Source organism: Pleurodeles waltl, chromosome 6, assembly GCF_031143425.1.
Source record: "Pleurodeles waltl isolate 20211129_DDA chromosome 6, aPleWal1.hap1.20221129, whole genome shotgun sequence".
Taxonomy (NCBI): Eukaryota; Metazoa; Chordata; class Amphibia; order Caudata; family Salamandridae; genus Pleurodeles; species Pleurodeles waltl.
In genome coordinates this window covers 1,146,344,319-1,146,361,391 of record NC_090445.1, presented here as the reverse complement: position 1 = coordinate 1,146,361,391, position 17,073 = coordinate 1,146,344,319, and positions in this window count along the sequence as shown.

Here is a 17,073-nt window from a genome sequence, read left to right as displayed (position 1 = left end):
TAACCCCCAATATATTTTCAATTGAAATGACCATTACATTTGAACAGGCACACAGTTCTACTAGTAAAACTATACAGTGCACACACAAAAATATGTAGAAATTGCATCAGCTAGTTTAACAATTCATTTTGATCATAGTGAAGTATTTCCAACACACTTCAGAAAGGATGAAAAATGTGCTTCATTTGTGCGTTCATAATTCTGATACTTTCTGAAATACTTACACAGTTCATTTAAAAGTTGTTGTGTACTTGAAAAAAAACACTCTTTCCTCCACCCAGTATCCATCAAGATTGTCACATAAATACTCTCACTTTGAAGTCAGAGAAAGAAAAGCAAACAAGCACGCTGACATTTGACCTCGGCCTTTAGATGCATGGGGAGTTTGTGATGAGATAAGAACAAGATTTAGAGGCCTGTTAACAGAAAACGAGTTTCTGGAAGAATACAGAAAACATGGTTTAGGCAACAGGAGGCATAACTGAACCTGGACAGCCTAATGCAAATACAGATGACAATTAAACAGCCAGAAATATAAGTTACAAACCACAAAGCTAATAGTAATCAACAGCAGAATGCATTCCTAGGGCATGTTTCTGAAGTGACAAAGATTCCTTTAGTAAACCAGACAGTTGTGCTGTCTAGTAGGCTGCGACCTAAAATGAAAAACTTTGGTATCCAAATGGAAAGAAGTAGTCTTTAGCTTTGAAACACCAGTGATAAATATTGTCATCCCACCAATCATACTGCCCAGCAATCCCATACTGTCACAAGACCTGGTCCAATAGGTATGCTTTAGCAATGGTACTAGGATACTTTTAATCTCGGGCTTACTACTTCATCTAAATATACTGGAAATAAACACTGTATTTTAAAGCTTGACAGCGTCCACAACACAGTGACATTTTCCTCAGAAAATTAGCAGTCCCTTGTCATCAAAATCAATGCCACCCAGCTTGTGGTCTGTTGGACTGCTTGAAAACATAGAACCAGGAAACAAAGGGGCATAAATACAAGACCCTTATGCCTCCTTGCAATGCCCTAGTGTCATTTTCTTTATGCCAAGGAGGCATTAAGGAGGCCCCTTCCATGCGCCATATTTACAAAGTGGTACAATGCATGCATTGCGCCACTCTGTAACCCCTTAAACAACATGATACCTGCACCAGGTATAATGCATGCAAGGGGTCGTTCCCATGCAGGGAGGCCCAAGAAAGTGATGCAGTGATATTTACAAGATTTCACTGCACCATTATTTCCGTCATTTTTAACACCTTCTCAGGGCAGGCGTTAAACTGACGCGCCCATATTAACCCATGGGCCTCCCTGTGCTTTGCTGGTGTAGTGCCATAATTTATGGTGCTAATCCAGCAAAGCATCACAAGAGCATCATAAATTATGATGCTATTGTGCTAACGTATGCCTTGGTGTATTGTAAATACATTGCTACCATGGTGACGGTAGGAGGATGCAGGGCGATACAAGAAAAGTGGCCCATGAGAGCTGATGCGCCACTTTTTTTGTAAATATGCCCCTTGGTTTTTAATCCCTGCTTCCCATTTGGCCAAATTGTGTGCTCTAAGGCAATCACTTTTTGAACTTTTCCTCTGCTCATTTGTTGACAAATTGTGAGTGTTACAAATCAATATTAAAGTTGCATGCAAATATTTGGGTATAAATGGACTTGACATAATGTGAAGTAGAGAAGGCCCAGTCTCATGGTATAGTCACCATAATGCAATATGGTGGGTAATTGTATAGCCTGTGCAGCACGTAGCAGTGCGCTCCAGTCTCAGGTCTACTATTTAACAAACTGTTTGATCTTGGGCAAATCATGCACTCCTTGTGTTTCTTGTCACTTATCTGATAATATATCGACACTTTGAATGTGCTGTTCTGGAATAAATAAACACCAAGGGCCTACTCCCTGGACCAGGGCATTCTTTAACGCTGGTGGAACCATGTGTGACAATCCTTTTTTGGTACCCACCCAACCCACCATGACCTCTTTGTCAATAGATTCCCTCACTACCACCGTCCGAAAGTGCCCCTCATCCGTCCAAAGCCCCTCTCTTACATTTTTTTCATTTTTTTATAGTGCTACTCATACCGCCCGTGCACTTTACATCAGACACACATTATGCAGAGACAATAAACAATATGTGTGTAAATCAATCTATGAGGATGTATTACATAAGACAATGAGGATTCCAAAGTGTTGGATTCATGTCATCCATACTAGTATGTAGTATATTTTAAGTTTATTCTGGAGAAGCACAAACTCATGAATAGTTTTAGTAATAAGAATGTATTTCTATTTAAAAAATCCCTTTTGTGCAACATTAGGGTAATAAAAGACTGGGGAAAAAAACAGAACGTTCTAACGTATACCATGCACTTTGCATGCCGCTCTTTGATGGCAGTTCATAGGTCACTGTGCTATATTAGGATTGTAACTAGGGGGCATGGTTAGCCGCTGCAAGATGGCAGTCGGGTTTTAGGACCACTGTTGTCGGGAGCCCACAATCTGACAACATCCTCTGCCATCCACGCTATCCTGGCTTAGGCTTGGGAAGCATTGTAGTGTGGAGGCTAAGCAGCATTTAATGAGCTGCTTTCCAAGTCTTCACAACCATCGACGGTCTAATTCCCAGGATAGAAGCTGCCTGCATTCAGTTGGCCTTCATAGCAGCCTACACTGATTGGAGCGTTCCAGTCACCCAAGGTGGCCCACAGTCTAAGACCGCAAGACACACAAGTAAGTGGAGAGAGCCATGTAGGCCACCGACGCCTGTGAACGGACAGCGGCTTTTTCTAAAAGTACTAGACTACCAGGCACCCACCCGTGAAGCATGCCAAATGTGCACTGGAGAGTGGCATGCGCAGCAGCAGGCCCTGCTTATGTGTAGGTGCTGTGGAGTGGTGGTAGGCTCCAACCTCTGCTGTTGAGAAACACCGCCACGTAGAATGGCAACATCGTTTTGCCCTCTCTCATGCACAACTGTCAACTCAATGCATGGACCACCACTCCTCCATGTATCATTTCCCTGCTCCTGTTTGATTCCCACTACAGCCCCCTTCCTTTGCTTGAACATTAACCTGACATAACACTGAGAGGTGAGTGGGCCAAGGAATTAGCCCCCAGGACCTTAAGAGTAAAGTGACTGCAGACCAGTGTGATTATTCTCCCACCCTTCACAAGCAAGTCAGACCAACAGCGTGAGTAAGGATCTACAACATACTACAGTGAACTTCATGCGCATACCATTGATGAGAGAAACACCATGCACCATCAGTGATTTTTGTACAACCATGAATTCTGTGAATGGAACATAGAGATTGAGTGGGCCTATGTATCCTCAATCTTGCCGTGCATAGAAGATCTCCAGAGACACATGTGGTTGCTGTGCTCATTGTTCAGCAAGGTGTGAGGCCCCAGGGGCAGTGATAAGTTTGAAGCACCAGCAGTGGAGCCCAAATGGGACTAACACTCTGCCCCTTCTACCATGGTGTAGTACTCCGTACAACAACCACTTCAGTGTTCAGCAGACTTTTTCACATTCCAGTTCTGCTGTAGATCTCAGTCCCCCTTGTGCAACTCCTGAACTTTTAGTATGTGCACACTACCCCTAAAAAACGACATTCACAGTAAGGCTGCTTCACTCTGCCGTACTGAGAGGCATTATATCTAACTGCATGGGACTAAACAAGTCTTGGTAATGCCAATTACTGCCTTCTCCAAGTCCGTACAGTTTAACCGAGACACCTTTCTGGGTGCCTGTAGTTAGGTCCCTGCTCCTTTGTAGACTGTGGCAACATTGTCCCTGTGTGAAACCTGGACTGCTCGTGTCTTCCTTGAGTGGTGGTCTCTGGCCCCCAAGGGGTGAGGTGGGTCCTGTTCTGCTGCCACAGCCCTACTATAGACTGACAATGACCGTAGAGTCCATTTACAGGTGGCAGGTAATGCCATAACTTGCGCCTCAAGGCTCGCTGGCCTGGACTGTCCTGGACACAACACATCATCTACTGAGTATCTCTAGATATCTTATGCTTCCCTCACCTGCGACTGCATGTGCTGCTCCTATTCCTGGTGAGGGAACTGCAGGACTGGGTGTCTTTGAGGGATTGTTACCAAATGCTCCACATCAAGCCCACCTTTCTGGGTCCGCCACTCATCATCACCACCGCTTGTTGGACATCAGCTAATCTGTGACAGCCCTACCATGAGGAGAAAGGGCAGAGCGGGCACCCAGCCCTTGGGACATCAGGTTCAGAAGCCTGTAGATTTCTCAAATCAGGAACTGCCTGCCATTGCCACAACCTTGGCCTTCACAGACACAAAGCTTGATAAAATACTGGAGGCCAATGCAGATACTCGAGAGGATTTGCGCAACAGAGTTCATGCAGTAGCGCCCAAACTAAGCTTACTGCATGGTGACTAGAGAAAATTATCGGCCTGTGTCACGCACGCAGAAAGTGCAATAAACAAAATTCGCCCAATGCTGTCTGATCTGGAGGGGAAGGTCCATTCTCTCACTGTGAAGATTCAGGAGTTGGAAAATAGAGTGGAAGATTTTGAAGGTCACTTTCACCGTAATAACCTCCATATAATGGGATTCTCAGGTGGATCAGAAGGAACAGATCCATTGCACATCTTACTAGTAGAACATGCACATCAAATACTGGTGAAGTGACTACCGACAGGGGCAGCCCCCAGGCAAGTAACAGTCAGGCTCATGAACTACCATGACAGAGGGGCCATACTGCAGCTGACCTGTACTGCTGAATCAAAAAAGGTGTGAAATTGTCAGGGTATTCTTCTTCCCAGACTATACCCTAGCAGCACCGCCGGGTGTCCTTCATTGGAGTGAAGAGGAAACTGTGGCAAGCTGCCCTTATCTACTTGCTGATCTTCCTGGGCCAAATACAAAGTTATGGTTAAAAAATATTTTATCACTCAGCCAGCTGATGCCTGGGTTTGGGTAGAACAATGAAAATATGAATCCTCAACCCCTCGCCCCTTCGCCGTCGCATAGACCTCATTTGGACAGCGGTAAGTGCAGTGGAAAATGTAAGGCCCACTAAATTTCAGGGGCCCTCACTCCAGCGCATGCCAGGAAGGAACAGATACAGGAACTATCAACTGCGACTTCATTGTGAGCAGACCAGCGCTTTATGCCTCCTTGAACTTTAGACGATGTACACTCAGAGTCTGATTCAAGTGAATCAACAAACATTGCTTTCTCGTTGGTCCTGCCCAACGTGATCAGGCAAATGATTGACACCATGGTATGACAGTCTCCTGAACCAGACACCACCACTCCACATGCATGGTATTATCAAGCAGCGACTACTTTGGGATTTCAACATCATGTACCTTATTCCTGAACACTTCATATCCCTCATATGCAAAAGGACAAAATGGGTTGACCAGCCTTGCTTGGATGGACCATAATCATGTCTTCCCATCTGAACATGGCTGACTTTAACGCTTTTGCGCTTTCTCCCGGGCGGCACTGACACCTATAGCGGTGCGATCTGGAGAACCCCATCAATGGGATTATTTGTTAATTGTTTGGACGGCCTTGAGGTCTGAGATTGCCATGCACTGGGAGTTGTGGGTTCTAGTTTTATTGTTCACAAAGCCACACAGCACATGTTAGCCTACCTTCATTGCGCACTTCCCACACAAACAGGTTCACGTAGGGTTTGATGCGGAGCTTGCCTCTCTCCCTTTTACCTCCTCTTTGCTCAAACACCTACCACGACTAGGGTGAATGTAGTAACGTGGAATGTACGTGGCATGGGCATAGGAAGCAAGAAACACTCAGCACAGCAATACATCAAGAGGAGAGGTACCCAGATTGCATTCTTACATGAAACTCACAAGGTAGGGGATGAGGATAACCGGTTGTGTAGGCGTTGGCATGACCAATGCGACAGTACTACATACTCCAGCTTTGCCAGAGTGACCCTTGTTTGGGTTAGGTCTGGAGTTCTGTTTTACTGTACGGCAGAAGTAGAACCGGAGGGGATGTATGGCCTCATTGAGGGGCAATGTTTCTGTGCCCAGTGTGGCACAATCAGCCGTCTTACCTGCCTCTCAACTATACTGAAAGATGGGCACACCTCCCATGTATCATTGGGGATGAGTTTACTTGTATACTTGGCCTACAATTAGATAGATCATCCCCCCCCCAATGAGCTCCCCTGTCTTGGCATCCACCAGATACTTTTCCCAATGACTTGAGCACTGTACACTATAAGACAGTTGGTGCATCATTTTTCACCAGGACACCAAAGAATAATCTTATTTTTCACCCTCTTGTGATCTTCATGTCAGACTAGACCACATTCTATGTCACCCTGCCATCCAACTACACGCTGTCACAGCCGAATACTTAGGTAAAAGATTTGCAGACCACAATCCATTATAACTACATTTGGAATGGGGAGCACAACGTCCACTGGTTCCCACATGGTTGTTATAACCTGCTATGTTGGTCAACGAAGTCTTCAGAGATGCCATGCAGGAGACATTATCCCAATATATGATAGAAAACTGTGGCACAGCGTCTTCACAAACAGTGGCATGGAAGGCACTAAAAGTAGTACTTAGGGTCCACTGCATATGTACGGTGGTGGGGGTCAGGGCAGACTCACAGAGACACCTACTGAACACAGGCTTCACTGTCCTGGAAACCGTGGCTTGCTCTTACCCCTGGCAGCGTTGCGCACTAATGGCAGCCACGAACGACACAAACAGTTAGTGGAACAATTGCGCTTGCTGGACTGTAGGGCCTACCAGGTGAAAATGTATGCAAAGGGGAACAAGTTGGGCTGCCTCTTAGCGTTGTTTCTGCGCAGCGCGACACATCACTTTCCCTCATCAAGATGAACAGACTGTCTCACACACACCTGGTCACCAACCAAGCCAACATTCATAATACATTCACTGTCCACTACTGTGCTTTATATGACCCTCCTCCCGTGTCCGGCAACCCCATAGCTGTGATTTTCTTTGCAAAGTGACACTACCTTACTTGAGCCCCACATCCGGAATTAACTTAATATGACTTTCACAATACAGGAGGTTTGTGCAGCCATCAATGGGGCTGCCACTAGCAAGACCCCAGAACTCAACAGATTCCTATTACGTTCCGGAGAACCCACACTAATAAGGTGGGGTGATTCTTTATTCTCTGTAACATTCACATTCACCTTCACCGAAACAAACCTGGCCAACCGTTTTTATTCTTCCCTGGACCAACCGTTCCCACATGGAATCTTGGTGTCTACGTGCACACACCTAATGACAGCTCCAAGATTCCACCTTAGATACCACAACTCCCCATAGAATTCCACAAAACATTTGAGCACTTACTTGTCTCTAGGCTCCTAGAACTTCACCAAGCAGTGCTAATTGAAGGCCGACTTTGAGCAACGCTCTGGGAGTCCATCCTGGTTTTCCTTCTCAAGCCTGACAAAGACCCCTTGGAAATAACCTTGTACAATCCATTATCTATGCTAAGGTCAGACTATAAGGTACTAAGCAACATCATTGCAACCCAACTCCTCAAACATATGCCTAGGCTAGTTCACTCAGATCAAAATGGCTTTATCCCAGGCAGATCCACTACACTCAATATTTGCAGGCAACACAGGGTAATGGAGCTTTCTGCCACTTCCTGGCCGTACGCTGCCTGTATGGTGCTAAATTGAGAAAAGGCGTTCAACACAGTATACTCAAAGTACCTATTCTCAACACTCTCCTCATTGGGAATTACGGGCAGGCCAGCTCAAAGACTTATCCGGCTCTCATACATAGAGCCCATGGTGCAGGTAAAGACTGGGCAATGAATCTCCCTCCTATTCCCATTCCCATCCCTTGACCCTGCTTTAGCCACCCAGCGTACCGCCTCACCGTCCTCTCCTTCATCTCTTTCCAAATTCTCCTGCCGCTGCATCCCCTGTGGCCCCTCCCACCTCCCCCCTCCTCCTCACCGTCCTTTCCTTCATCTCTTTCCAAATTCCCCTGCCACTGCGTCCCCTGCGGCCCCTCCCACCTCCCCCACCTCCTCACCGTCCTTTCCTTCATCTCTTTCCAAATTCCCCTGCCGCTGCGTCCCCTGCGGCCCCTCCCGCCTCCCCCCTCCTTCTCACCGTCCTTTCCTTCATCTCTTTCCAAATTCCCCTGCCGCTGCGGCCCCTGCGGCCCCACCCCCCCAGCCTTCCCTTTCGTCCAGCCCTCCTTCCTCCCAGCTGCCACTCCCTCCCTCCCCCCCATTTATGGCAGCCGTGCCAAAGGCAAGCCCGTCTGCGCCAAGACCGTGCCCCGCACCAGTCCCCCTGGCCCTCTCAGACAAACCTACTCCCCCTCACCCTTCACTAACTCAACCCAGGCCCTCGCCCCACCTGCACCTTTTCCAACCCCAAATACACTCACGGCCCCTTCACTTGCCACACCTGTCATTTCTCCTGCTCCTCATCCCTCACAACACCCACCAACCATAGCTACCCCCCAGACAACACACACAACACCCCCAATGCAACACACACCTGCTCTACCCCCACCCCCACCAACCAGCCCGCAGCACACCACCCCACAACCAGAACACACCCTGCAACAACACCCCCATGCACCACACCAACACCACCCACCACAACCACCTCAACTGCCTGCTCCTCAACACCCGCTCCCTTCACAAACATGCCACAGAACTCTGGGACCTCATCACATCACACTCACCTGACATCGCCTTCCTCACGGAAACCTGGACCAACCCCTCCTCGGAACCCGACATAGCCATCGCCACCCCCAAGGGATACAAACTCCAACGGAAAGACTGCCTCAACAGGCCAGGTGGTGGCATCGCCATCCTACACAGGGACACCATCAAAGTCACCACCAGCTCCCAAGACACTATCGACAACACAGAACACATGCACTTCCTAATCCACATTAACAACAACTCCACCCTCAGAGGTACACTAATCTACAGACCACCAGGACCACGCCCGCCTTCTGCGACACCATCGCCGACACCATCAGCTCGCACGGCCTCACCTCCACAGACTACATCCTCCTCGGTGATTTCAACTTTCACTTGGAGAACCTACAAGACCACAACTCAACCTCCCTCATAGACAACCTCACCAACCTCTGACTCAAACAACTGGTCACTGCACCCACCCACTCAGCAGGACACACGCTCAAACTCCTCTGGACTGACCACCACTGCATACACTTCTCCTTCACCAAACCCCCCACACACCACCATCAACACACCACACCCTACCGCATGTGGGACAAGATCCCCACAGAACGCCTGAACTCCCAACTGGCTCACAACCCCCCCACACCAACGACCCCAGCGCAGGAGCACACAACCTCTCGAAATGGATCACTACCTGCGCAGACACACCAGCCACCCTCAGAAAACACATCCCACCCGCAACATCAAGAACGCCCCATGGTTCACCCCCGAACTCCAAGCGCAAATGCAGCCAAGAGGAGAAAATATGGTGACAAGAACCCTCTATAACCAACTTCTCCACCCTTAAAGCCACCATTCGCACCCATCACCAACTCATACGCATCGCCAAAAGAGATCACTACAAGACACGCCTTGACAACAACTCTCAAAACAGCAAAGAACTCTTCACCGTCATTAATGAACTAGCCAAACTGAAAGCCAGCAGCATAGACCCCTCGCACACACAGCCCCTATGTGACGCCCCCTCCAACCACTTCCACCACAAAATCCTGGACATCCACAACAGCTTCATACCACACACACCCCTCACTCACCCAACTCAACCCCCACTCATGACCCCCCCTCCACACTCACCACCTGGGCCCCCACCACACACGAAGAAACCGAAAAAACCATGAACTCCATCCACTCCGGATCCCCCTCCGACGCCTCTCCACATCGCATCTACAACAAAGCCAGCCCAACCATCGCCCCCATACTCCGTGACATAATCAACTCTTCTTTTGACTCCGCCACCTACCCAGACCCCTGGAAGCACGCGGAAATCACCACTTTCCTAAAAAAAAATAAAGCCGACCCAGAGACCCTCTCCAACTATCGCCCCATCTCCCTTCTCCCTTTCCCCGCCAAGGTTGCCGAGAAACTAGTCAACGCCCGCCTATCCCACTTCCTTGAAGAAAACAACACTCGTGACCCCTCACAATCCGGGTTCCGCAAGAACCATAACACGGAAACCGCCCTCATCGCATGCACTGACGACATCAGGCCCAAAGTTGACAAAGGCGAGACCGTCGCACTCATCCTCCTAGACCTCTCCGCAGCCTTTGACACTGTCTGCCACCACACATTCCGGACACGCCTCCACAACATAGGAATTCGCCACAAAGCCCTTGACTGGCTGGCCTCCTTCCTCACCGACCGGACCCAGAGAGTCTGCCTTCCTCCTTTCCACTCCACCGCTACCAAGATCATCTGCGGAGTCCCCCAAGGGTCTTCTCTCAGCCCCACACTCTTCAACATTTACATGATCCCCCTAGCCAACACCTCCGATCACACGGAATCACTATCCTCTCCTACGCAGATGACACCCAACTCATCCTCTCCCTCACCCGCAACCCCACCACCGCCAAAACCAACCTACACGCTGCTCTCCTCGACACCGCCAACTGGATGTCAAATAACCACCTCAAGCTTAACTCCAACAAAACCGAGATCATCATCTTCGGCCCCAACAAAACCATATGGGACGACTCCTGGTGGCTCACCACACTAGTCCCCGCACCCACCCCCGCAAACCACGCACGCAACCTCGGCATCATCCTTGACTCCTCCCTCTCCATGACACAGCAAATCAATGCTCTAACCACCTCCTGCTTTCACACACTCCACACTCTAAAAAAATCCTTCAAATGGATTCCCCCAGAGACCAGGAAGACAGTCACCCATGCACTCATCAGCAGCAGACTAGACTACGGTAACACCCTCTACACTGGCGCCACACTCAAACTCAAACGCAAACTCCAGAGAATCCAGAACACAGCCGCACACCTCGTCCTTGGCCTCCCCCTCCAGGAACGAATCTCACCACACCTCAAATCCCTTCACTGGCTCCCCATAGGCAAGAGAATCACATTCAAGATCCTCATCCACGCACACAAATCCCTCTACAACACCAGCCCAACCTACCTCAACGACAGAGTGAACTTCCACACTCCCACCGTAACCTCCAATCAGCCGACCTCGCCCTAGCCACAGTCCCCCGCATCCAACGCACCACCACAGGAGGCAGGTCCTTCTCCTACCTCGCCCCCAAAACCTGGAACTCCCTCCCCACCAACCTCCGCAAAACCAAAGACCTCCTGCTCTTCAGAAAAAACCTCAAGACATGGTTGTTCGAACAGTAACCCTCCCTGCCCCCACCCTTGACCCCCCCCCAGCGCCTTGAGACCCTCACGGGTGAGTAGCGCGCTTTATACATTTTTTGATTGATTGATTGATTGATTGATTCCCTGTGAGTAGAGGGAAACAGCAAGGTTGTCGCTCCTCTCCCCCCTCCTTTTTGCCTTAGCCTCTGCCTCTGCATCTCTGGCACAGAGTTTCCAACAACAGGGTCTAAGATGGGGTATCCCTTTAAATGGCGTAATACATACAGTCTCGCTACGTGGATGACATATTAATCTACATCTGTGATATCAGGAATGGGATCTCCAATATCAGGGACATTTTGATGGAATTTCGAGCAGCCTCGGGCCTTGGGGTCAACTGGGCCAAATCCTGTCTGTTTCCCCTACACCAAGATTGTCTGCCACAGCAATTGTTGGTAAATTTACACCCTCTGTGTTGGGAACCCCATACATTTTGTCATTTAAGCATTTATATAGACTTCAGACCTCACAGGTCGGAATTTCACTAAAGCAAGTGTCTCCCTCCGCCCTCAAAGGGCCTTTTGGAGTACGCTCCCGCACACTGTCCAGAGGTGAGTGTCTCTATCTAAAATGCTGATGCTGCTGCGCCTCCAGTACTACTTTCATAACCTTTCTGTACACATCCCCCAGACCACGTTTCATAATTTTAATGCTATGTTAGGCACTTTCATTTGGAACAAGGGCAGGCATAGAGTTGCAATGTGCAAGCTACAATTTTCTGTAGAAAAAGGGGGCCCAAGGGCCCCCAACTTCAAGCATTACTACCTGAAACCTCAGCTTAAATGACCTGCTCGTTGGCTAGCGGGCTGCCTGCTAGAGGAGCTAGGTTTGCCCTCCACCAATCATGCACACCTTATGGTACAAGAGGTTTTCTTGACACGGGTGAGACCCCCCCTACGAGGTCCAACAATTTACTACACATAGCACATGATAGCTACCATTGTAGTTTGCAGATTATGCCATCCATTCCACCATACTCTCCTGAAATCTGATTGTGCTCTATTGCTCCATTCTGCAATATGGCTGGGAGAGAGGAACTATTGGCCTGGGGAGCCGCTGGAGTAGGCATTCTTAGGGTTCTTTGCAAAATGGCGCTCTTTCACTTTTCAAAGCAGTTACAAGCAGATTGTGAACCACCGGCCAGACATTTCCTGGCATGTAGACGGTTAATGGCTGAATTAACTTGGTTGTGGAACATTGTCTATGCAGAACTGGAACAGCACCCATTGGTACACACACTCCACACAATAGGCAGTGGCCATCGTCTGATTACCTGGTTTTACTCGGGCCTTAGCACATACCACACAACCACACAAGACCCTTTATCACTGACCTGTAGATGCTGGGTGTGGGACATAGGCCATGAATTCACAAAAAAGGAATAGGAAAGAGTACTCTTATACGCAAGGAAACTGTCACAAAATGTCCTACATAGGGCGTATCCCATGCTGGAGACTCTCCACAAGAAGTTTGGTACTGCCTTGAACTGCCCCCACTGCCAACAACCAGCCACTGACATGGTGCACATGTTTTGGACTTGCTCAGTCGTAATGGCATTTTGAGGAGACATTGCGAATGCCATGACAGAGGTGACAGGCCGCAGTAATTTATGCACCATGGAGGGGTCATTACTAGGACTGTTAAGGCTCAGAATCTTTTCCTTAGTCTAGCTTTACTGGCAGCTCACAGAAGGATTGTCATGCATTGGAAGGCCCGTACACTCCCAAGGTTGGGGCATGGGTGTGAGGCACACTCAAATGGGGCAGGGCAGAGACTGTAGCACGCAGGCAAGAAGAAGCGCGTGGACAGCAAAGGGTTCCTATAGCTGCAGAGTGGGAGATAATACTTCTGAATTTGCAAACATTTAAAGTGGAGCTCTCTGATTAGTCTGATTAGTCAATATGCGCATTCATCTTTAAACATATGACATATAATCTGCCTAGGCTGAAGCTTCCTCCCCCCATTCCTTTACTCCTCCCTCTCCACCACTTCCTTCCTTGTATGCACAGTATTGTAGTTTCACTTACTCATCACTTACACAAGTTCTACTTCAGATATTTTACCCAAGTCACTCAACCTGTCTTAATACCCGCTTACACTGAACCGTGATAGAAAAATTAAGTCTACATCTGGAAGACCACATAATCTCGCTGAAAGTATTCACTGTTACTGTATGACAATGGAACTGTTATGGCTTACTGGTTTGAATTGTTTCTGTGTAGCAAAAATGGATCAACGACTCCTGACACATATGTAATGCTTTCACACATGTATGAATGACATGATCAGTTTACTGTTATTGTAAATGACGAATGCCATCGATTTTTCTTTCATTGTGCTTATGCTCTTGAAAAATCAGAACTCAATAAAAATTGGTTAAATAAATATTAGGATTGTAACTAATAAACTGCAAGTGATAAAAGGATCTTTGTGGCAAACGCAGGAACCCAGAGCTACTCACATAAAATACAGTTCTATGATCTGCAAGGGACACGATCTTTGCATCAGGCATATTAAGCGTCTATGCTACTATATGATGAAACAAAACTGACAGTAGGCAAAACTCCAATCTCTCTCCAGCAAGAACAGCTGTTACTGAGCGAGATCTGCACTGTCCCTAGTGAAATATCTCAGTTAAATTGTTGATACTTGGGCACATTCAGCAGTGCTTGGTCTTGGGTCACATGACTTTGTATAGTTGGCCTTTGTTTATATTCCTCCCAGACAACATCACAATAGAGTGTCTATGTATTGGTAGAATGGGTTGTCTCTGACTTGATAAGGGGGCAGAGCTGTCAGCTACCACACTTGCATTTCAAAGGCATTGGCTCACCTCAAATTTAAAGGGCTTCTCATTAGCCTATTGTGCCAACAGACAGGCTGGGACCATGGCAGGAAGGCAGAAAATTCCAGACACTTCTGTAGGGGAAACTCCAGAAGATTCTCCCATTTCAAAGTGGGCACCAACTACAAATATTGGACCCTCCTACGCTCTCTTCAGATCACTTATGGACCTTTGGAAGACTCAGAAGAAGGAATACTTTGTTGCAAGAATGACTGCTTTGCTGCCTTGCTGATTTGCTGCCCTGTTGCTCTGCTGCCCTGCTGCCTGTGTAAGGAGGAGTGGAAATGCACCCTGAACCCAGGACCACCGGAGTGACTGCAAGAACTAGTTGTCTGGCCTCCTTGATCAGAGCCTCAGGGTTCAACCATCTTGAACCCTGCACCTAGACTCTGCCTGCTGTGAGTCCTAAACCCCAAGTGTTGTCTCTCCAGTACTGGACTCTTGGAATTAGTTTGGAAGGTGTTTTGCCTGCTGCACAGCTGTGGTCCAGCTTCAGAACCTCCGAAGCACGATGGAACCTGATGCAGCCCTTGCAGTTCCTCATCAGAACTGAGGCCCTTTGATGGAACTCACATTGCAGACCTCACAGCTTCTCATCAGAATTGATGCAGCGCAACACAACTCGTTGCAGATGTCTCATCGCAGCCTTCACAGCTCCTCACTGGAACTGATGCAGTGCATCACAACTTGACGTGGTCCTTGCATTGCAGCCTTCGCATTTGTTCATTTGTGGTGGTGCTGTGCTAAGCAACTTGATGCAGGACCCCCTTAAAGCCCCTTGGAACCGCCATTGCAGGCTGAAACGCCCCACATCAAGGGCATAAGGTGCAAAACTCAGCAGGCTTAACCTGGCCTGGACTTGTGACTTAGTCCCAGTCTGGTGCGACCAGAGAAACACAGTTGGTGCTATATGCTTTTAGTCACTATTTTACCCTAAATCATTAAAATTGCATAGCTCTGGTTCTACTGATTGGATTTTTGGACGAGTAGAGTGGTGGAGTATTATTCCTTACCCACTTTGATGTGGTTTTTTAATCTTGACCAAGATCCTCATAAACTAAATTAAATAATTTTTGTTGAAGTCCTTGAGCCAATTTTAAGTCTTTTTTTCCTTTTTCACCTGGTTTTTTGAAACAGTAGGTTTACCTTATTCCTACTGCATCTGTCATGGCTCACACTTTTTTCAAGATCTCTGGCAAAGAGCCCCCGAATGGGACCCGTCAGACATTGCAGCGCCGGTCTGAAGAGGAGCTAGTCCTATGATGAAGCATGACATCCATTGGATGTATGAGGGCTCTTGCTTCTAATTTTAGAAGTGTCTCGAGGACCTGTGTTCCTACTTTCTTTTTCTATTAGGAACAGTGTACCCTATTGTTTTTCCCCTTAATTCTTAACAGATTCATAAATTTGATGACTCAATGTCTCCAGGGGAAAACCCCCAGATGGTTGGGTGACTTTCCTAGATGGTCTCTGCATTAAATTATAATTTTCTGTCAGATAATATTATGTGGTTTAATGGTTCTTCCGTTTTATGACATATTCTACAAATAGTACCACCTACCGCTTCAATCTATGTGGGTAAACTATCCAATGTTGGCAGGGCACCAAAGCGGCATTGTGTGATTTGGGGCCAGATGTAGCAAGCTTTTTGCGCCATGCAAAAAGCACATCGCAATGCTCATTCCCATTTTGCGAGTCGGTAACCTGGTTACCGACTCGCAAAATGGGAATGCGACTTGCAAATAGGAAGGGGTGTTCCCCTTCCTATTTGTGATTCGCATCGCGATGTAGAATTGCTTTGTGACCGCAAACGCGGTGGCAAAGCAATTCACAGTTACCACCAGTGTCCCACTGGTGGTAACCCATTCGCATAAGGGAAGGGGCCCCCATGGGACCCCTTCCCCTTTGTGAATGGCCCTGAAAACATTTATTCAGAGCAGGCAGTGGTCCTATGGACCACTGCCTGCTCTGAAAAAATGAAACAAAAACGTTTCATTTTTTCGTTTGTATTGCAACTCGTTTTCCTTTAAGGAAAACGGGCTGCAATGCAAAAAAAAGAAGAAAAAAAAAACTGCTTTATTTAAAAGCAGTCACAGACATGGTGGTCTGCTGTCTCCAGCAGGCCACCATCCCTGTGAGTGCTGCGAATCGCAAGGGGGTCACAAATTGCGACCCACCTCATTAATATTAATGAGGTGGGTCTTTGCGACCCCCTTGCGATTCGCAGTTGGTGTCAGGGACACCATCCTGCATCTGGGTTTGCGACTCGCAATTTGCGAGTCACAAACCCAAAATTTCGTATATCTGGCCCTTGGCTACATAAGTACTGTGAATAACAAGAATTCTAATAAGGTTGCAGCCCAGATATGATGTAGCTGTTTATAAGTTGCCTTGAATGAACTTGTTTCACTAAGGTGATTTTATTCTCTACCATAGAGAGTCTTCGTAATGTCTCATTTAAAGTGTTTTTACTCTGAAGGAGGAGCCATATAAAGATTGGATACTTGTAATGTATGTAGATAGATTTCTAAATAGCTCCTAAATGACTAGGCTTGGTTAGTAGTGCTAATATTTTGCCAGATGATGCAGTCCACGGTGCCAGGCTGTGCGGCTTTAAACTGATGGAATGCCTTGAGGAAGGCGACTTGCCTAGCCAGGTTTTATTTTAGAAGTCTGAACTCCAGGCACACTTGAGCTTGGGAAGAACATTTCGAGAGAGATGAAATTGTTTAATACGTTGTTGATTTTAGCCAATTTAGGAGCTCAAAGTCCCTGCCCCTCAAAATTAATTCCTAGATTCTTTGCA